Here is a 22,939-nt window from a genome sequence, read left to right on the forward strand (position 1 = left end):
TTCTGTTTTATAGCTATACTTGTGCTATGTGAGTTCTGAAGTTGATTGTCTGTTAAGAATGAAGTCCATCCAAGGACTGAAAAAAAAATTAATTACAGAACCATAATTAATATGATATCCCCATATGCACATATAATTCATATGATATCATGTGTATGCTCAATCAACCTGTTCTGCATAGCTATTGTTATGTTAAATTATCTTTATATTATTTTTTATATAAATTACTGTGGAATACCATTTATAAAAATTGGAGTGAGCTGGATTTTAACCCTGGCTCACCTGTGTTTTGACCACGAGCTTACACCTAGTGCCACATTGAAACTTAAGCATCAGTTGTATTTTTTACACTCAGTACTGTCCAGAGTGCTGATAGTCATGCAACACTGCTTCGAGCATTTGCATGAAGGAAGGTGAAATAAGTAACAATGTTTCTTCCTGCATACAACCATGTTTCTTTTTTTGACTGCAGCAGTGAAGCCTGTTTACACACAGGTGAGCAATGTACAAATGTTACAGGCAAATGTTAATGTGCATAATTTTTGTAAATGTTTATGATCATTTATCAGTAAAAAATCATGTGAGACTCAACCCACAGTCTACTTATCTTATGTACTGTGTGACTTACTATCTTTACAATGAGTGTGACACACATAACTGGTTCACAGGTATATTTATGCTATCATTATTATGGAAGATGCTGAATGTAGAGCAATGCTGTTAAACATGATTGTGCTTCCTAAGGCAACTGACATTCGTTTTTAAATATTTATACATTTCACCATATCTGCACTAAGCCACTCACTGCACAAATATTAATAACAGAAAAAAACAGTTTAACACATTATAAAATTACACAGCTCTAGATTTGAACTATTGTACTAATAAAAATGACAAAACACAGTGGGAGTATATCTGTCTTTGCCACAGACACAGCTTAGCAGCAGCAATCGAATCATATGCAGACAAGCAATTCACATCTCCTCTACAGTATTAACAGGACATACTCTTGTGCATTCTCATTTGGATGTATGTTTGGCTTACATATTTATTGCAATGAGTAATCATGCAACCATTCATGAATATGCTTGCACAAATGCAGCTCTGTCTTCTCTTTGTATTGTGTTCATTCTTCCCTTATCTCGGCTGTAATCTCAGACATTCAATCCATAGTGCAGGGTGGTTCATTCTCCTTTAGCTGTATGATAAAAATACATGACAGTGAAAAACATTTTTCAGTACAGGCAGGACAGTTTGGCAATTATAGAACAAAGGGATAAATACGTGCTATTTTGTTTCATTTAAAAACTTGCTGAAGTTAGTTCCACACTTTGAAAGTGTACCTTCAATGATACACTCACTGCAGGAATGGTTGTCCAAATTGATGTTGTGTTATCTTTCCCTCTCTCTCTCTCTCTCTCTCTCTCTCTCTCACACACACACACACTAATCATTTACAGTTGCAAGTCAAACAGTGGTGTAGAGCCTACACTATGTTTACATCTGATACACATAGTCAAACGTGGGCCAAAATTATACTATAAAATGGTAACCATCTAGTGAGGGAACTTGGTGAGGAGCCTTGTGTATTTGGATAAAACAGAAGTCTGATATTCCATTGAAGGTGATTTATCTGTAGACATGGCTTCTAATTTAGCTAAAGAATGCTTGCATTATTCAGAATTTATACAATGTTACAGATCTATTTATATACCCATGGGAAAATGAAACCTTTATCTGTCTGCACTTCTTATACTTCACTCTTGGCAGAGACAGTTTTGACAGGCATTTACATTTCACAGATAGATGGGTTATAAACTTTGATCACAAGTATTTTTTTAAATTGATTTGACAATATTTTATGTTATTGGAGAGAAATGTAATGTACATGTCACTGATACAAGTATTATGCTTCTGAGATGGCCCAGAGCCACCCCCAGGAGAGCGGTGAGTACAGTGAGAAGTGACTGCCAATCATAAATTGACTTTTCTGCTATAAATGTATGCATATCCTGATCATTGTACGGAAAGCATATATACAATTAATTTTGTGGTATTCCTTGGTTTGTACAAACCTTCATTTATCTGATGTTTGGGGGTGGGGTGGGAGAGCCACCTACCATTTGTTTGTTGCAAGAACAAAAGTGTGCCTCAGGTGCTTTTCTGTTAAGAATGTGTAGGCTTCCTGATATCTCAGTGGTAAACATAATACATTACTAAAGTAGGATTTCTTGGTTTGGTCAAAGGTGAGAAAACTACATAACCTTCACTTTTACCAAATGAAAACTGTGTTCCAAGTGCTTAATGTTGACAAATGTATGCATAATCAAGACATTGGTTATGTGGCATTTATGTGTTTTATTCTTCTCAGTTTTATGTCATGTAGGATTATGGTACCCAAACTTACAAATCCATGTAACCCTCCTTTAAGTGACTCTGAAAATTAAATGATAATTCAGGCTTTCAGGTGACATGAAATCTTTTTGCTTGAGAGAGGATGCGGAGATATGGCTGGCAGAATGCAGATTTGGAACCAGTTAGTGAACAATGTCAGTGCAGTAGGAGGTCACAACAAGAATTATGATCAAGTGCGTCATTGGGCCACTGATATGATTTCATCATCCTGAAGCAGAGCAGCTGCAGTTGCCCAGAAACAGCTGGGTGGCGTGGTACTGCTACTGAGCTTCCGCTGGCACCAAATGAAGAGTTCCTGTCCACAGTCAGAGATCCAGAGAGCTCAGTGGAAACTGCATATGATGTGCTTGATGCCAGTGTTGATGCGGCTAGGAAGACAAGTGTGTCTCAGCAGCAGCACCCAAAAAAGCTTACATATGGCAAGTTTTATATTTGCTTCTATACTAAAATATATAATTTGACTACTACTTCCTGGGATTTTTTTCTGTACCTATTGCTAAGTTAATAGAGTTATATGATACAGTTGTTCAGTACACATGGGTGTGGGTGGACATGTCAGCCAGTTTCATCTATTTCTTACAGAACATGTAGACAATTGTGCATTCATTATCCCCTCTGTTACTTCCATTGTAATGGTTAATTGAAATCCTTCCCTTGCTTCATTTCTTCCAAGGCCATCCTCCCTACAAAGTGTACAGACATCTGCAGATGGTAAGCAAATATTTGTTTGCTTATCAATAACCATTCTTTAGATATATAAATTATCTGTATGTGTGAGGTGGGTGTAATGAGTGTCTGCATAGCTGTACCATCTGTGATTATGTGAGCAATGCTACTTTATTATCATATAAATTGGTTTAATATTTAGTGCAGTAGTAATTTAGTTCATGTATTTGTTGCTTATTATCATAGGTGGTCCTGACAATGGAAGTGTAGGACTCCTACCACCTGATGTTGGAGTATCAGTAGGCTCTGATGATGATGGTGACCAAACAGAGTCAAAGTCTGGGGTGGGTGGTTTCAGAGGTTCATTCTGACATTGAGGTTGTGGCTCAAACATCCCCTGAATTTCCATCAGACACAATCAGTATACCTATGCATATCCATTCCACTGAGCCCTCAGATATTGGACAGTTTGAGAGTGAAACACTTGAGTAGAGTAGTGTGATTACTGCAGCTTCAGTGCTGGTTGACTCTGGTCATAGCCAAATTGTGGGCAAGGTGCCATGCAGGAGGGTTGGAAGTGGAGCTCAGCCTGTGAGGACATGCTTAGGGTTCTAGATGTGGCACAGGCTGATGTGTGTGACTGTCTCTACTGTGTGGCTGATTCAATGGATTGGATGAATGACACAATGGAACAGGGAGTGTCTGTGATGGAACATCTGCTGGGACGGAGCAGCATTCAAGTGGCCATAGGTCACCAGCATTATCTGCTGTTAGCCAATGTGACCACATCCAATCCTGCTCCTGTACTGGCCCTACTTCCACTGTTCCATCAGTGGTTGAGGTGTCTACATGCAGATGTGGTAGACCATCAGGTCATGGACTTGGGCAAAGTAGTGAGGAGAGTTTGTCAAGAAGACATCAATCACATTTGGGTAGCACCAGCACATCTGGCCATGGGCATAGTTGTGCCAGTGCAACTCCTTGTGTCACAGTTGAGAGAGACAATGATGAACTCATACCTCTACCATGCATGGCTCACACATGTCCGACTTGCCAGGACATAGTGCTAGCATAGAGTTTGGCTGTGTTTATGCAGACACTCACCCACATATTTCACATCTAATACACACACACAGACGCACACACACAGACACACACACACACACACACACACACACACACACACACACACACACACACACACACACACACACACACACACACACACACACACACACACACGTAACAGGTACATGAAGCATTTATGAGGCTTGTAGGTCATTCTGTCTTATTGTTCATTTGATAATTAGCTACATTTCTGCCTGCCTGTCTTTCTTACTCACACATGCTCACTTCTTTTGTGTCAATCTTGGCCTTCTGCTTTCCCAAACAACAACCTGTGCAAATGATGATAACTGTGCCATAACCTTGTTTCTATCTTTTGGATTCAGGGATATGTATGTATTTTTTCTGATGCACAGTGTGCACAGCTGACTGAGTGCTCAGGATATGTGTGTTGGTGATGCTATTTTGAAAATTGTACTGCTTTCTTGCAGCCTTTTTACTGTTGTGATTAATACCTTGAAATCATTTATACAGTGCAGCTTGTTGCTCCAGTTGTGAGAATGTAGGGATAATTAGAGACTTGGGAATTTTTTTTTGTATTGTGTGTCTTTTTGCTGCATGAGGCCTATTAGCAGATAAACAGCAGACATCTCTTGACATAAGTTAGTGCTGTCACATATTGATGTAATTGCTAGACATCTCACACATTCTACTTAGGTACATTTGCAAGTAACAGTCTGCCATCCATTTGTGTTCTTACCCATTTATTTACTGTTCCAGGTTCAACACTTATCTTGATTGTCCTACAGTTGCAACTGTTTTAATTTGTAGCTGAGTATGTGATTCTAGCAGTATGCAACCATTACATGGATAAATAAAGGCTGTGAGTGTTGCCTTGCATCAATTTTACTCTATGTATGTGCATAGGATGACAGTTGTAACCCTTAGGTGGTGAGCATGTGTGCAGTATGTTGCTTCTTGGCCATAACTTCATCAGCCCAAACATATGCTCTATGATATTTCTTGTTTGAGTGTGTGCCTAATTATAGCAGACTGCACACACATTGAGATCAAAGTGTTCCTCCATGTGTGTATGTGTATTTTTGATTGGCGTCATCAGCCATGGTTCGAATGCATACTCTGCATCACCCAGTAAATGGCCTTGTGAGATATTCTCCCTGGAAAACCTCTGGTGGAGCTGAGAGTTGCGCCAGATATGGGAGTCATGGTAACTGCCAGAGTTGCCAGCACCCACTTTAAGGATGATTCCCTTAGCGTTACACAGGAGCTGGCAATTAATGGATTGGAAACCCTTTCTGTTTATGTAAAACCTTCCCTGTTCCCCAGCTGGTGCTTTCATCTCAATCTGTTTGCAGTCTAGTGGTATCCTAGATTTCAGTGAAGTCTGCTATGGGTACAAATCCTGCATAGTTGTAGCTTTGTCCTTGGGGTACAGGAAAAATATATGTAGTCACTGGCATGCTGTAGCATAGCATTCAGGAACTGATGTCGGATCCTGGATGCTGATCCTGTGACACCCCCAGCATGCCCCCTGTTTGTCTCTGGAAGGTTCCTGTAGCTAAAATTCTAAGTGCTGTACATATGTTGGTCTCTACAGGTATTGATTCCCCTCAGATTACCCTTGCTCTCAGCTGAGGATGACAGAGGTTGCAGAGTTGCTGTAGTGTGTCTCTAGCCACCCTGTAGCATCTACTGTTTCTGCCTAATGTACTCCTTGAAAAGTTAAACAGGGTCTAAACATCCTTCTCCTTCTTGGGTGAAGTCTAGCAGCAGCAGTATAGATGTGAGCTTGTTGCACATACACATGCAGAAAAGCAGCAGTGGCCTCTGACATTCCTTCCATGTAATGTAGTTTCAGTGGCTGTAATTCAGGGCCAAAATCTACACTGAGTGTACATGATTGCTTTATAACTTTTTGAATAGCTCCTCCATTTTGGATTGGTTGATTAGCAAACAATTCAGCTGCTTATTCTGTAATAAGCATGCCACAATGTTTACTGTGTGCACACCCCACACCTTTGGGCACACGGTTTTAGGGAGCTGTTTTGTTTTTTCTGAAGTTCCTGTTTTTTTTCTTTTGTAATGCACTACTATGACAGGCACATTATTTCTATTATACATCTTTTAACCAGATTATATCACACATAAATTTGCTGGTAAACAGACTAATAAATCATTAATAATAGCGCTCCTTCTCTGTATTCTTCTAATTTTCCAGCACATCAGTATATATTGTGATTTATTTCCCCACTGACTTGTCAGATTAGATTACTTGAACTAAGGCTAAGTGTTTTTTTTTTTAATGTACTCACTGGTTTGAATGCATCACTGGTAAGGGCCTTCACTTTTACAGTGCACCATTGTCCCTGAGGTCTGCACAGACACTGACGCATGCATTCACAGACACACACAAACATACTCTCTCTCTCTACATTTGTCTGGCTTATCTATCTGGACCATAGGTCTAAGCATCTGAAATACCCACCATTTTTTTTACATTGATATTTCTTAAAAGTGTTTGCTATAAATACGGGAGATGCTACTGTTTTTAATTTAAGACTTACTCCTTCCCATAATGGCTGATGTGTGTCTACAGTATGATGGACTACTATTCCTTCTCCACTTCTTCTCCCATATATATGTTCCTGCACAAATGCTCCACAGAGGGTTACTGTATATATGCAGCTTGTCAGGGCCAAGTATGCATTTCCTTGTGGTATATGGAATATAACTCCCTCAACGATGCTGTTTCATACATATCTGGGAATGCTAATCAACCATGAGCCATCTGGTTGTACTTTGGAATCTTTCCCTAACTGGACTCTGATGAATGTTTAAATCAAGAGCTAACCTAGAGGTTAGAGGTTAGGGATGGATTCCCATTAGCCCTGGGCAGAGAAATGATGAGTAACACTCCTGGTACTGTAGAAAGGAAATAAGGCCAAATCACCTGAAAGTACATTTCTAACTGGAGATGAACACATAAAACTTGAAAAACTGTTTTTGGGCCTTCTGGATGGGGACATAGTAGTGAACATCCTACATGTACAAAGTCACAGCAGAACTATCTTACACAAGGAGAAGTAATGGTATTACCAATGTCATAATTTTAAACATTTTTTTAGCTTTCTTGAGTTTGGGAAGCCTCATACAGGTCTCCATTGATCCTTATTTTTAGCTGTAAGTAGAAGACCAGCATGCTAACCCAGTGGTTAAGATGTATGCCTCACAGCTTCAGGGTTCAGTCCTCACCTCCATTCACTACATTTGTAAAATGTGTGTGTTCACCTTATATCCAACCACTTAACTCAAAAAAAAAACTGCTACAAGATTAGGTACTTGTAAGTGTCCAGGCTACATTTACTCTTGCTATTATAACCCAGGTCGTGGTTTAAAATGGTCCATGATGATCAATTCACTTATCCAGTTAGCAAATGAATACTATTAATAAATAACTAAATAAATTAAAAGAATCAAGAATAAAAGTCCATGTCTATGTTTTTCAGTAGGCACTAGTTTAAAAGCTTAACTCTTCAGTGTGTTGTAATCAGAGGAGGGGCTAAGCTCACTTTGAATAATTGACCCGTGAACTGTGTGTTGTCAGAATTTCATAGTGTGATGTGTTGAGACAACCTCTTTGACTCATTTTTCTGTTATCTGAAGCCACTATGTTGAAAATCTTCATCTTAGGGACAGTGGGAGAACACAAAGTGAAACTGATAAAACAGAATTGTCACTGCATTTGGCTTCCTGAGTGGATTATTTTTGCTGAGATTATTGATGTTTGGCTCTCTGCAGCAGAAGTTTCATTTTACGTTGCATTTTCTAGGTGGAATTGGTATTGTCTGGTTTGTTTCCTATAAAAGAACTGTAAGCTGGTTTGATACTTCCTTGGGCGTTTTGAGTGGATATAACAAACCTCTGTTTCACATTTTACACTGAAACAAAAAATAGTGCCCGATTGGCAGGAACAACACCATAAGCTCCACACAATTCTTGCAGGTACCAAAATCTTAATTCGTTAAGCGCTTTCTTCCCATGTATTTTTACATTGGCTTGTTCTTCCCTTTAATTTTTTTTGTTTGCTGTTTGTTTTTTCCACATTTTTTTTGAATGAGAAGGAGATTGCACTTACAAATTGGTTATCCAGAGAGTACCACATTCTTGAATCAAAAACACACTATGTAATTCAGAAGCATGTAGAACGTTTATTAAAACATAAAGTGAAACTAAAAGCAACAAGCTTTCACATATTACAATGCATTTTTAAGTTTTAAATCAGGACTGCAAGCACCATTTAATAAATATTTGTGCTACATGACATTAAATACACCAGTTTTGCCTGAGACCCTTATGTTTTACTATGATCATCACATACTTGAATTTTACTTCTGGAAAAGGTTATGGCTTAACCATGCATTCCTACTAATACCTCCTCCTAAAGCAGCAATACTAATTTTAGTATCCAGCGAACCATATCCTCACTTAATAATGTGGCCACTCACCTTGTGAGTGTAGATATTTTATCCTCATTAAAATATCAGCGATGCCTTGTGCTAAACTATTGGTTTTAGTATCTCACACTTATGCTCCGCTACATACATCTGGTAATTAATATCTCTTACTGTGAGTTTCAGTGATATTGAGTTTTTGTTTCTTCATACCTTTACTCAGTCAGTTTAAAAGAGGCAAACCCAAAACTGTTATGTATGGACACGTTACTGCTTACTAAACACAAATGTTGTAAGTCATTCAGTACTAGCTAGTCCCAACCTTTGGTATACTTGCCCTTTATTTTCTTTTCATGTTCTGCAGATTTAGAAATGTATGAAGCTGTGAACACACTGAATTGTGAAAAACAAATACATTTCATATGGATATAAGGGCATAAGCAAAATCCATAAAACTAAATATAACATTTTGTAAAAGGTAATAATTCTTGCTTTTTCTGCCCCCCCCCCCCTCACACACACACACACACATGCACACACACACTCCATCTGATCTGGATGGCTTTGATCTTGTGTTTCCATAGCTTGTTATACTCTTCAGATTTTTCCTTCATCTTTTCAACAAGCTAACTGGCAAAAACTAATTAATTGAATTAAGCAGGGGCCATGACTATTTAAATACTCTATTATGTATTTTACAGATGTAGTCCAACTGTATAATCAAATGAAGGCCTGCCCAAGGCGTAATGTTTAAGCTGACAAAAATAGTATTTCCCTAAAAGTTAAAAAAATGCTTAATAATGACTCATGTGGAAATAGTGCCTGCCTCACTAATCCTCCTAAAAAGATATTCACTTTCTGTGCATCCCTCTGGTGTTAAATCAGGAGAAAAATGAAAGTACAAATGGCCACACACACATACATATTACATTTTTTACGTACATATAAACAGCAGGTTTCCTCACCCCTACCCCCAAAATACAGCCACCTGCTGTGCATTCCTCTGATGTCAGACTGGAATAAAAGTAAATAAGCAAAATTCAACAGCAAGATATTTCAACTTGATGCTGTCAAGTATATACATAGATATATATATATATATATATATATATATATATATATATATATATATATATATATATATATATACCTCTGAGGACTGACTGTGAATAAAGTTAATGGAAAAAAATGATGGCCCTGTCCATAGCCCCCACATTAGCTATAGCAAACGTATTAGCACAATTTTAACCAGAGACAGTCTTATACCAGATGAAACTCAGGATGTAGGTTAAAGATGCTCACCCCCATTTGAAGCTGTGACAAAATCCTCTTACACAGCTTGGAGTATGGAAGTCACTATTCACCAAGAAGTCTAAATGCTCCGTGATGCACCTTTTTCTAATTTTTGAAGGATTGATACTTGTTAACTATTTTTACTGTCATCCAGAACAGTTTTGTATGTGTAGCAAGGAGTGAGCACACATATAAACACCCCCCCCCACACACACACAAGCAGATTTGAGGAATAACAGGTCACGTATGGCATATTTTTGGGATGTTGATAGAAACCAGAGCTCTGAGAGACACACAGAAACAGGAAGGACATGCTACTCCAAATAGAAGGATCCACAGCCATGAACTCAACTGCAGAGCAAAGAGCTGTGTCACATGACAATACTACTGTTTTCACTTGTGTGCCAATGATTGGTTGCTTTCACATAAATCCTGCTCAGACCTCCTAAGATAGCCAATTACTTTACACAATGCTTAAGGGTATAATGTCTGAAGCTCAATGGCATCTCAACATTTACTGACTACAATCCTCAGCATTTTAACAGAAAATCACAAATCTTACAAGGAATAAACTAAATAATGTGACAAATGTGGTGATATTCTACAAAATAAGTGACAGTTGAAAGCTCTGAAATGTATCCTAACATTGTTTTCTCAACATATATCCACAGTAAAAAAAATCCTGTTTCTTCTCACAAATACACATATTAGTCTATAAATCAGAACTTTGTGCAAACAAGAACAGGATGCATTCCTTCAGAGACAGCCTCCCACAACAAGCACTAACAGTCATCATGTTGACTGTGCACACCTCACATGTCTGATTGTGATAGACATTATGGTTACAATAACATACTTTTGTCTTGCAAAAGCAGGAATTGAGGTTGTGTTTCAGCTTACTTCACCAAAATACACATTAGTCTTATAAAGCCAGTGTGGCAACATCAAACATCAGGTACAACCATTAAATCCATAGACAGACCCTGCACTGAGTAGCAACTTGGAATCTCTGGTTTGCCAGAATAAAAATAAAATAACGGCTGTGTTAATGTATTTATGTTGTTGTTGTTGTTCCTGCTTATTTCTCTCCTTATTTCACCCAAATGACTTTCGTCCTTCAAATTCAGACTTAAGTAGTGAACAGCAGGGCAAATCAGCCCCATATCCATTGACTACCAAAAATATGTGGTTTGACCCCACGAGGACAAAAAATGGTTACATTAATGTATTTTGTTTCACAGAAACAGCGATCACAGCTTGATTTCCAGCCTACTTCACCCAAATATATATTAGTCCTCTAAAAACAGAATACATGAGCAAATGGCAAACCCAATCATTTCATCCACAAACAGCCCCTATATTCATTGCCTACACACAGCACCTGGTTAGATGTTGTCAGAATTAAAAATAAATAAATAAAGGAATACATACCTGCAATGCAAAGAGACTCTAGAAATGATTGACTTATAGGTTTATAGGTAATTGCCCTTGTGGGCCACTTTAATGCTAGTCAGTTTCCCTTTTGGTGCATAAAATTAACTTATCACATCTGGTGATAAGCTTACCTAACCTATTCCATGGTTAGTAAGTATATATTACCCAGAGTGATAATAACTGGGATCATACCATAGATAATCTGAGGGGACCCATGAAAGGGGTATGGAATGCACTCCCATTTTTTTTTTACTTACTAATTCACTTAAATCTTTGAATTCCCATGTGCATATTACTTTCCTAGCTTTAGGCTACAGCTTAACATGAAACTTCATTTGGTGAAATGGTGACATGTCAGTTGTTTGTCTTGATTCTGTTGCAGCTTTCTTGTAAAGCTGCAGCCAAATCATGAATAAAAATCAGCAATTACTTTACTGCCAAAAGTGGTACAATTAAGAGAAAAAAGCACAGATGCCAATATCATTCATTGTGAAATTTAACTCTTCTACCCCCCCCCCCCCGTAAATCTGCCAATGCTGGCAAGGCATTAATAGTCAGAACGTACTGCACTGCTTCTAAGTGTCAAGGCCTACAACATTAAATTCAGCCACTGGGATCTAATGGGCTAATGGATGCTGCTCCAGAATTATCTAGATATCACATTTTTTTCCCCAGAGTAGCTGTTTGAGTCAGATTCTAAGGATAGATTATCTTACATATCCTGAAATAACAGAATAATATTGGAGATGGCTAATAATTCAGAAGTATCAATCCACAGAACATTTGCATGGTGCATTTTTGGGGAACAGAAACTTCTAGCCCACTTAAAATGTTTTTTCATTAACTTATTGTATCTCATTAATTTATTATTTCTTTAGGGCAAGTCATGATGTTTGGAAGGGTAAGCACAAATTTATGAATGAAACACAAGCCCTCGCACGTACGACTGCCCGGCCAACCAACCTTGGAGAAAACACAAAAAAAGCCAGCAAGATAGTTCCACCGTTTAATATAAGGCAAAAAAGAGGACAAACATGTCCAAATTCAAATACTCATACTAGTTTCGGCACAAGCCTTCATCAGTGAGTAAAAATTGTTAAACAATTCACTACCAACGTCAGTATAAATACTGTAGTGAACCAATAAGAAAATAGACATTCTGATAAGGCTCCTGAATCAGATTTAAAGCAACACAGCACAATTAATTTGAATACATGTGGTAATACATGTTTGCTTAAACCAATTGATCATACTTAATATAAAATGGTCTAAGAAAAGTCCACAAATACTATTTGTCAACATAATACTTAATATAGTGCTGTATTGGTTATGAAAATGAGTGGCATAAATGCAACATTTGAGGTAATATGGTACAACATTAATCAGCATATAAATTATAAATGGTCATTGAGACCCGGAGGAAAAAGGGCTCCTAAATGTGTAATCCAATATCTTTCTTTATGGCTTAAAATACCTTGCCATCCTGTCTGATTTTGCCTGTTACCTGTAATTTTGTCTATAATGGTAAACATAAACCTAGCACTGGGATGTTTAACTGTATGTAAATATAATGCATTAGATGTTTTGTGATTACGAATATCACTACGATGTTCCCCAATTCTGATACGTAATGAACGTGATGTCTTGCCAACATAAAATGACTTACATTGGCCCTCAAATCAGATTGATCACTACCTTAGGTAAAAACCATCAAACAGTTAGGCAGGCGGTTAATCAAAATTGGAACATCTTACTAGCAAATGATTTTTTGAGGGGCATTCTAGATAATCAGTGCTCATTCTCATTTAGACGTGGCAAAACGTTGGGCACTTTGTTTTCCCATTATAAACATAGAGAAAGTGGGGCAGCTAAATATAAACAACTAACCATCATGGGGGATGAGTTACTGGGTACATTTAGATGTGGACACTGTATATCTTGTGTTCAAGTTAACCAGCTTAAACAATTCACGAGCTCCAACACTAGCAAAGTATATGACATTAAGGTTTTTGGCAACTGTTCAACTAGCTGGGTTATATATTTGGCTACATGCCAATGTAAGTCATTTTATGTTGGCAAGACATCACGTTCATTACGTATCAGAATTGGGGAACATCGTAGTGATATTCGTAATCACAAAACATCTAATGCATTATATTTACATACAGTTAAACATCCCAGTGCTAGGTTTATGTTTACCATTATAGACAAAATTACAGGTAACAGGCAAAATCAGACAGGATGGCAAGGTATTTTAAGCCATAAAGAAAGATATTGGATTACACATTTAGGAGCCCTTTTTCCTCCGGGTCTCAATGACCATTTATAATTTATATGCTGATTAATGTTGTACCATATTACCTCAAATGTTGCATTTATGCCACTCATTTTCATAACCAATACAGCACTATATTAAGTATTATGTTGACAAATAGTATTTGTGGACTTTTCTTAGACCATTTTATATTAAGTATGATCAATTGGTTTAAGCAAACATGTATTACCACATGTATTCAAATTAATTGTGCTGTGTTGCTTTAAATCTGATTCAGGAGCCTTATCAGAATGTCTATTTTCTTATTGGTTCACTACAGTATTTATACTGACGTTGGTAGTGAATTGTTTCACAATTTTTACTCACTGATGAAGGCTTGTGCCGAAACTAGTATGAGTATTTGAATTTGGACATGTTTGTCCTCTTTTTTACCTTATATTAAACGGTGGAACTATCTTGCTGGCTTTTTTTGTGTTTTCTCTAAGCACAAATTTACATCAGGGTAATCATGTATGGCTCTGTTCTATTTGGGAGGTGAACACTATAAGGTTAAAGCTGTATATGGCTAGGCCTTTTATGGTGCCTGTGATGTGAGTGATTGTCTAGCATTGTCCCTATGTTCTTAAATAATGAATCATTTGAAATAAAGACAGATAATAATAAATCCCAAAATCATTATCTAAGCTAACAGGAGAATAAATACAGTCAGTATTCAATTAGTAGTTCCATACTTTTATCAGAAATCAAAGAATGGAAAATCTGCTTTTTATCATATTAAAACTAGAATAATTTCCAAAAATGGAAGGTATAAGAGGAGCTAATGAAGACTGCATAGCCTGCTGCAGTACTCCTGGACAAATTTGTTATAAGCAAAATATATCACAGGAGACACCCTGGATACCTAAGGTACTATCATTTAAGTCCCAGATGCCCTATCATTGAATGAAGATGTAGCAGATACCTAGTACAGACAGATAGAATTAAGTCTAGATATGAAGGCCTTCTCAGTGACTGAAACATCACACAGCAGAAAACAAATGAGTCCCTAGAAATATAGTGAAACAAGGAGAGCATCATTCACCAAAGCAGCACAATCTGAAACAGCCAGTCAGAATGGAAGATTGGCATTACCTATAAATAGGAATCAGCAGCATTGGCTGCATTTGCAACATGCATTACTGCAAATAAAGAAATGTTCTTAATAATGCTTCACCTACAGGAAGTTCCTATCCAGAGGATTCTAATGAGAACAGTGGGGAAAAAAACAGCCATTACCACATAAATAGTGTGTGTGTGTGGGGGGCAGATCTCTCCTCCAGCTGCTGCAGTAGGAGTGAACTTTCTCTGTTCAGCAAGCATTGTTCTCTTCCGGACTTAGATTTGGTACTGCTTGTTAAGGCTTCATCAATTTAAGCTTTAAACTTTTTTAGACTGGGACTCCCTTTCTGTCTTCTTTTTTTGTAGGATACTGACCATTTAATAAATCCTTACTTTTTTCTCAACTTTCTTACCCAAAAATGAAGGAGTAAGAGTGGCTGGTCTCCTATATTTAAAACATATTCTGCATTCTAGCTCTCATTATCAATGTGTCTCTTACAAAAGTAAAAGCTTTGTTTACAGCTATGAGTATTATGATTTCTCCAGACAAACACATACTGCAGATAGAAATTATTAAGACTCTAATGATCACAAGATAACTTACTAGAAAATTACTCTTGAGAAATCCTTGGCACAGCTTAACATCATGTAACCAAAAATAAATAGACAAACATTAAAATATCAGTCTAATAATGAATTCAAAATAAAACTGAAATTTGACTGAAATAACAACCCGCAATCATTTACTTGAACTGAAAACAAAAACGAATGGGGTGCACAGAGCATTATTTTTCATTTCCAGCATATTCCCCAATGGCTATGCAAATGGACTTCAACCTTGATCACTTGGGGAAATCTAACTGCTTTGAAAGAATGGGGTCATAGATTGATATCCATCTGGTATCAGTCACTTACTGAATTCCTCTGACAATGGTCACTACAAGGAACTCCTTTCCACTCGCCAATTTAGTTTTTTTTCATTGATCCCCTTTTTCATCATTTCTACATGGGGTTGGGTTGTCACATCAACATTAGTCAATGTGATCAAATCACTTGGAGCCAATGTTTACACTTCCAAGTGGCTAGCTCTGATTCTCATTGCTGCCTTGTCATGTTGACATATTTCCTTTTTTTTTTTTTTTTTTTTTTTTTTTGAGTAAAGATACATACATGAACTCTGTGAATTCCTCAAGTTAAAATTTGTTAACATATCACCTCTGCCCTTTTCTGGTTTCAGCATTTACAGATATTTTAACAAGAGGGAGGAGCATAGGGTGACATACAAGAGTGGAGGAAGATGCACACAGGTGGATTATATCTTATGTAGGAGGGCCAGTTTTAAGGAGATTGGAGACTGTAAAGTGGTGGCAGGGGAAAGTGTAGTTAGTCAGCATAGGATGGTGGTTTGTAGGATGAAGTTGGTGATAAAGAAGAGGAGGAGGAGTGTGAGGGCAGCACCAATGATCAAATGGTGGAAATTGAAAAGGGGTAATTGTGAGGTGGAGTTCAGGGAAGAGTTAAGACAGGCACTGGGTGGCAGTGAAGAGTTACCGAATAGCTGGGTAACTACAGCAGAGCTAGTAAGAGAGATGGCTAGAAAGGTGCTTGGTGTGACATCTGGAAAGAGAAAGGAGGACAAGGAGACCTGGTGGTGGAATGAGGAAGTACAGGAGAGTATACAGAGAAAGAGGTTAGCGAAGAAGTGGGATTGTCAGAGAGATGAAGAAAGTAGACAGGAGTATAAGGAGATGAGGTGCATGGCAAAGATAGAGGTGGCAAAGGCTAAGGATAAGGTGTATGAAGAGTTGTATGAAAGGTTGGGCACTATGGAGGGAGAAAAAGACCTGTACTGATTGGCTAGACAGAGGGACTGAGCTAGGAAAGATGTGCAGCAGGTAAAGGTGATAAAGGATAATGAGGGAAACATACTCACAAGCGAGGAGAGTGTGTTGAGCAGATGGAAAGAGTACTTTGAGGGGGATGATGAATGAAGAGAATGAGAGGGAGAGAAGGTTGGATGATGTGCAGATAGTGAATCATGAAGTGCAATTGATTAGCAAGGAGGAAGTAAGGATAGCTATGAAGAGGATGAAGCATGGAAAGGCTGTTGGTCCAGATGACATATCTGTGGAAGCATGGAGGTGTTTAGGTGAGATGGCAGTGGAGTTTTTAACCAGATTGTTTAATGAAACCTTGGAAAGTGAGAGGATGCCTGAGAAATGGAAAAAAGTGTTTTTGGTAGTGATATTTAAGAATAAGGGTGATGTGCCGAGCTGTAGTAACTACAGAGGCATTAAATTGATCAGTCACAGCATGAAGTTATGGGAAAGAGTAGTGGAAGCTAGGTTAAGAAGGGACGTGATGATTAGTTATCAGCAGTATGGTTTCATGCCAGGAAAGAGCACTACAGATGTGATGTTTGCTCTGAGAGTGTTGATGGAGAAGTACAGAGAAGGTCAGAAGAAGTTGCATTGTGTTTTTGTAGACTTAGAGAAAGCACATGACAGGGTGCCTAGAGAGGAGTTGTGGTATTGTATGAGGAAGTTGGGAGTGTCAGAAAAGTATGTAAGAGTGGTACAGAATATGTACGAGGGTAGTATGACAGCAGTGAGGTCTGCGGTGGGAGTAACAGATTTGTTTAAGGTGGAGGTGGGATTACATCAAGGATCAGCTCTGAGTCCTTTCTTATTTGCAGTGGTGATGGACAGGTTGACAGATGAGACCAGCAGGAGGCCCCGTGGACTATGATGTTTGCAGATGACATAGTGATCTGTAGTGAGAGTAGGAATCAGGTTGAGGAGACTCTGGAGAGGTGGAGATATGCTCTAGAGAGCAGAGGAATGAAGGTCAGCAGGGCTAAGACAGAATATATGTGTGTAAATGAGAGGGAGGGTAGAGGAATGGTGAGGATGCAGGGAGTAGAGCTGGTAAAGGTGGACGAGTTTAAGTACTTGGGATCAACAGTTCAGAGTAATGGTGAATGTGGAAGAGAGGTGAAGAAGAGAGTACAGGCAGGGTGGAATGGGTGGAGAAGAGTGTCAGGAGTGAATTGTGACAGACGGGTACCAGTAAGAGTGAAAGGGAAGGTCTACAAGAGGGTAGTGAGACCAGCTATGTTATATGGGTTGGAGACAGTGGCATTGACAAAAAGGCAGGAGTCAGAGCTGGATGTGGCAGAGTTAAAGATGCTAAGATTTGCACTCGGTGTGACTAGGATGGATAGGATTAGGAATCAGTATATTAGATGGTCAGCTCATGTTGGACAGTTTGGAGACAAAGCAAGAGAGACGAGATTGCGTTGGTTTGGACATGTGCTGAGGAGGGATGATGGGTATATTGGGAAAAAGATGCTAAGGATGGAGCTGCCAGGTAAGAGGAAAAGAGGAAGGCCTAAGATAAGGTTTATGGATGTGGTGAGAGAGGACATGCAGGCGGTTGGTGTGACAGAGCAAGATGCAGAGGACAGGAAGAAATGGAAAGAGATGATCCGCTGTGGCAACCCCTAATGGGAAAAGCCGAAAGAGAATGATGAGTAGCTCAGAGTAATGGTGAGTGTGGATGAGAGGTGAAGAAGAGAGTACAGGCAGGATGGAGTGGGTGGAGAAGAGTGTCAGGAGTGATTTGTGACAGACGAGTACCAGTAAGAGTGAAAGGGAAGGTCTACAAGAGGGTAGTGAGACCAGCTATGTTATATGGGTTGGAGACAGTGGCATTGACAAAAAGGAGACAGTGGCATTGATAAAAAGGCAGGAGTCAGAGCTGGATGTGGCAGAGTTAAAGATGTTAAGATTTGCACTGGGTGTGACGAGGGTGGACGGGATTAGGAATAAGTATATTACAGGGTTAGCCCAGGTTGGAAGGTTTAGAGACAAAGCCAGAGAGGCAAGATTATGTTGGTTTGGACATGTGCTGGGATGCTGAGTATATTGTGAAAAAGATGCTAAGGATGAAGCTACCAGGTAACAGGAAAAGAGGAAGGCCTAAGATAAGACTTATGGATGTGGTGAGAGAGGACATGCAGATGGTTGGTGTGACAGAGCAAGATGCAGAGGACAGGAAGAAATGGAAAAGATGATCCACTGTGGCGACCACTAAAGAGAACAGCCGAAAGAAGATGATGTGTATTTCGGAGATGCATCCATCGCCCCTCCTCACTTAATTATATATACCTTCACCGTAAGCCTTGAGCACAAAGTAAATCACAGAGAACAGAGAACAGTAAACTTTACTGCATTTTGTAGAAATATGCAAACACTACCTTAACCTCCCTTTAACACACAGAAAATCTGTTTTATTTTGCTGAATCGATATGAGGACAGGAGGAAGTAGTCTGTAAAGTTCTGCATCACATTACGGTACTGGCAGCTTCTCTATACACATACAGTTTATCCAAATGCCTGCATATGATTACTGAAATGATTTCATTTAGAATGTCAGACTGTTACCCCAATATAAAGCTCAAACATAGTAATTGTCCTTTTTAATTAGTCTCAAATTACTGAAAAGATATCCTTTTTTTCCTTCACTCTGTCACTATAGTCTTAAACTGCTCAAATATTGTTTCTATTATAACTCATTTTTGGCTCTATTACTGTGGAATCAGCAAAGATACTATATGTAGTAGAATATGACCTGTATTCAGGAATACTTGCCCATTGTGATAAGCTCATGTTCATGATGAGCAGTGAAGACTGAAAATTTTGTGATTAAAGAAGCTGCATCTCCTTTTGGCCAGTAGCAAAACAAAGGTTGTCAGCCAGATAGCTAATGAGCATATAAACAGCTGAAGTTCATGCTAATGAAGCAGATAGTCATGCTGGAGCAATTCAGTAATGTATAAAATGACTGCGAACATATCACACTTGTTTTAGCTCTAAATTCCAACACATGATGGAATACAGACAAAGGAAAACTCTGAAAAATATTAGAGGTTACTATAACCATTATTAATCTGTTTGTGCAACAGGCTCTTAAAAAAGAAGTTATGTACTCACCATAACGTTCCATGTTTGTTATCCTTGATCTCGCCTTCCTTCTTGCTGGTTGTGTTTGGAGCCAATCCTCGGCTCTGACTCAGCTGTATACTATAGCTCAAGAGCTTTTAGTGGCTCGAGGCTAGCCCCTATCCCAACATGCCTAGCAGTAGTTACCCAGATCTCGTTTGTGATAACCCAACACTAGACTATGCAGGTAAAAATTTACTATATTTTACATATAACAGAACACCTGCATATAAAGGTGTAAACAATCAACAAGAAAAAGAAGGGGAGAGTAGGTCTAACCAACTGGTATGGTAAAGGGAAACTCAGCCAGTGTAGCCAAAAAAAGGAATTCCTCTCGATCCTTCAGGAAGGGGGAAGGAATGTGGGACACAAGAAGGAAGGTGAGATCAAAGACATCAAGCATGGAATGTTATGGTGAGTACATAACTTCTTTATGTTATGTTGTCCCTATCTCACCTTCATTCTTGCTGGTTGGGACCGTGTTCCCAGCACCTGTTTCTCGGGTGGCTCACTGGAAAAAATCTTCAGAACTGTGGAATCAAAGGATGCCCTGTTCCAGGACACCACATCTACTTTGTAATGAGTGATAAAAGTATGAGGATTAGCCCATGCAGCTGCCGCACAGATTGAATCTAAAGGCAGTTTGGCTTGAAAATCAATAGAGGTAGCCAAGGCCCTAATTGAGTGTCCTTTAATTTTCCTGGAAGTTTTTTGTTCCGCAAATCATAGGCGTAGATGATAGTGTCTGAAAACCACTTAGATAGAGTCACTTTTGATACTGAACAACCTTTCTTATTCTCTGCAAAGGATATAATCAATTGGTCAGATATTCTGAAGTCCTTGGTCCTGTGTAAATAAAAATGTAACTGACTATGAATGTCCATTTGATGGAGCTTATATTCTGCCTTGTTGCCATTACTGGGGAAGAATACAGGAAGCTCTATGGATTGATTCAAATTGTACTCTGAACACACCTTGGGTAAGAAAGAGGGGTTGGTTCTGAGAGAAACTCTATTTTTGTGGAAAATCAAGTATGGGTGAAGAATAGATAAAGCCTATAATTCCGAAACCCTCCTAGATGAGGTAATGGCATTTAAGAAAAGGGTCTTCCATGTCAAAAATTTCAGTGGACAAGAAGCAGCTGGCTCAAAGGGGGAAGGATCAGAGACTCTAAAATTAAATTTAGGTCCCGGGGGGAGAGGTTCCCTTATTGGATGTCTTAAGACGGTAGTACTTCTTAGGAATGCTTTGCATAGCCTATGGGACATAATGTTGGAGCCCATTTCTCCCACATGGAAAATAGAAATGGCAGCCAACTGAACCTAGAAAGTAGCTGCTGCTGCTCCTCGCTCAAAGGTTTCAAGGTTTCAGCAAGAAATTTGAGAATCTTTGAAATGGGTGCAGTAAAGGGATCAATCTCATTATTGTTTGCCCAACAAGAGAACCTCTTCCATTTACTAGTATAAAGTTTCCTTGTAGTGGGTTTATGGGAGGAAATCAAAATGTGTTGAACTTGCCGGGGCAACATTAGGAAGTGGAGAAATCAAGCTGTCAGCTTGCAAGTTTGGATGGAAGGGTGGAGTGCACCCGACTGATGCATCAGGAGATCTGGAACTGGGTCCAGGATTCAAGGCTCCCCCTGCAGATGAGGCCAAAGGAATGGGAACCATATCTGATAAGGCCAGTAAGGGGCAATGAGGATTAACTTGCAACCCAATGACTGTGATTTCTGAAGAACCTTGCAGACCAGGGGAATGGTGGAAAGGCATAAAGCAGTCCCGGTGGCCAATCGTGAACAAGTGCATCCCTGGGTGACTGTCCTGGTGGTGGGACTAGGGCAAAGTAGCTGCTGCATTTGGTGTTGAGGGGGGTGGTGGCAAAAAGATCACAGCATGGCTGGCTCCATTTGTGAAAAATCAAGTCTTCAACTTCCTGTTTCATGAACCACTCACGAGGAACAGAATCACCCTGCTGAGCTTGTCCGCTATCACATTGGATTTCCTTGGGATGTGCATTGCAATCAGAAAACATTGGGAAGAGATCACCCATTGCCATACTCGTAGAGCCTCTCGACACAAGGGATAAGACTTGGTTCCACCCTGTTTGTTGATGTACCATACTACTGACATATTGTCTGAATTGCTATAGTCCCTGTAGGTAGAGAGTTTTGAAGTACTTGCAACTCCTGAAGCACCGCTCTCATCTCTAGGACATTGATGTGCAAGTGGTACTCATGTTCCTGCCAAGTCCCTTGAACAGTCCATAATCACTCTGGCTATGGGTTGGGGGGTTAGAAACAATCTGCCCATTGACACCAGAGGGGAGAGAAGCCACCATTCTAAATTTTTCTTGCAGGACTCATGATCAAAGTCTGATGTGACACTGGTAAATCCTGGAATGACCATTGAGCAAAAAGGAGCCACTGCAGAATTCTCATGTGGAAACGCACCATAAGGGCCAGAGTAATTGCTGCAGCCATCGAACGCAAGACTTTGAGGACAAATCTTGCCTGAATTCTCTTGTTTGCCATGTGGACAGAAACTTGACAATGAATGGTTGAAACCCTTTCCTGAGGCAGTTTTGCTATCATGGCTCTTGTGTCTAAATCTGCCCCTATAAATGTAATATACTGACAAGGCAACAAGCCAGACTTTTCATAGTTTATGGTGATGCCTAGTTGTGTACAAGCATGAATTGTGGAGTCCTGTGCCTTGATTAGTTGATGCTTGGTGGTGGCAGTGAGGAGACAGTCATCTAGATATGGAAACAAATGGAATTCTAGATGCCTCAGGTGAGCCGTAACTATGGGTAATATCCAGGGGTAACAAAATTCCCTTCTCCCAACCACCCCTTACAAGAAAACAGCATTTGGTGAACACCCTGGGGGCTGTGGTGAGACCAGAGGGTAGAGCTCTGAAATGGTAATGACTGGCTCCCAGCCAGAAGTGTAGATACCTCCTGGATCGCCTGTCCATTTTTATGTGGTAGTATGCATCCTGGAGATTGATAGAGCACACCCAATTGTCCTGACCCAAAAAGGGAAGAATGGACTGCAGTGTTACCATCCGGAACTTTGTTTTTTTGACCAATTTGTTCAGTCTGCTGAGATCCAAAATGGGCCTCCAGTCCTCTGTCTTTCTTTAAACTAAAAAGAACCTTGAGTAAATGCCGATTTCAATTTGTTCTGCTGGGACTTCCTGAATGTCTCTTTTTTCTAG

The sequence above is a fragment of the Protopterus annectens genome, chromosome 10.part0 (assembly GCF_019279795.1).
Source record: "Protopterus annectens isolate FY-2018-M chromosome 10.part0, PAN1.0, whole genome shotgun sequence".
In the NCBI taxonomy this organism is placed as follows: domain Eukaryota; kingdom Metazoa; phylum Chordata; order Ceratodontiformes; family Protopteridae; genus Protopterus; species Protopterus annectens.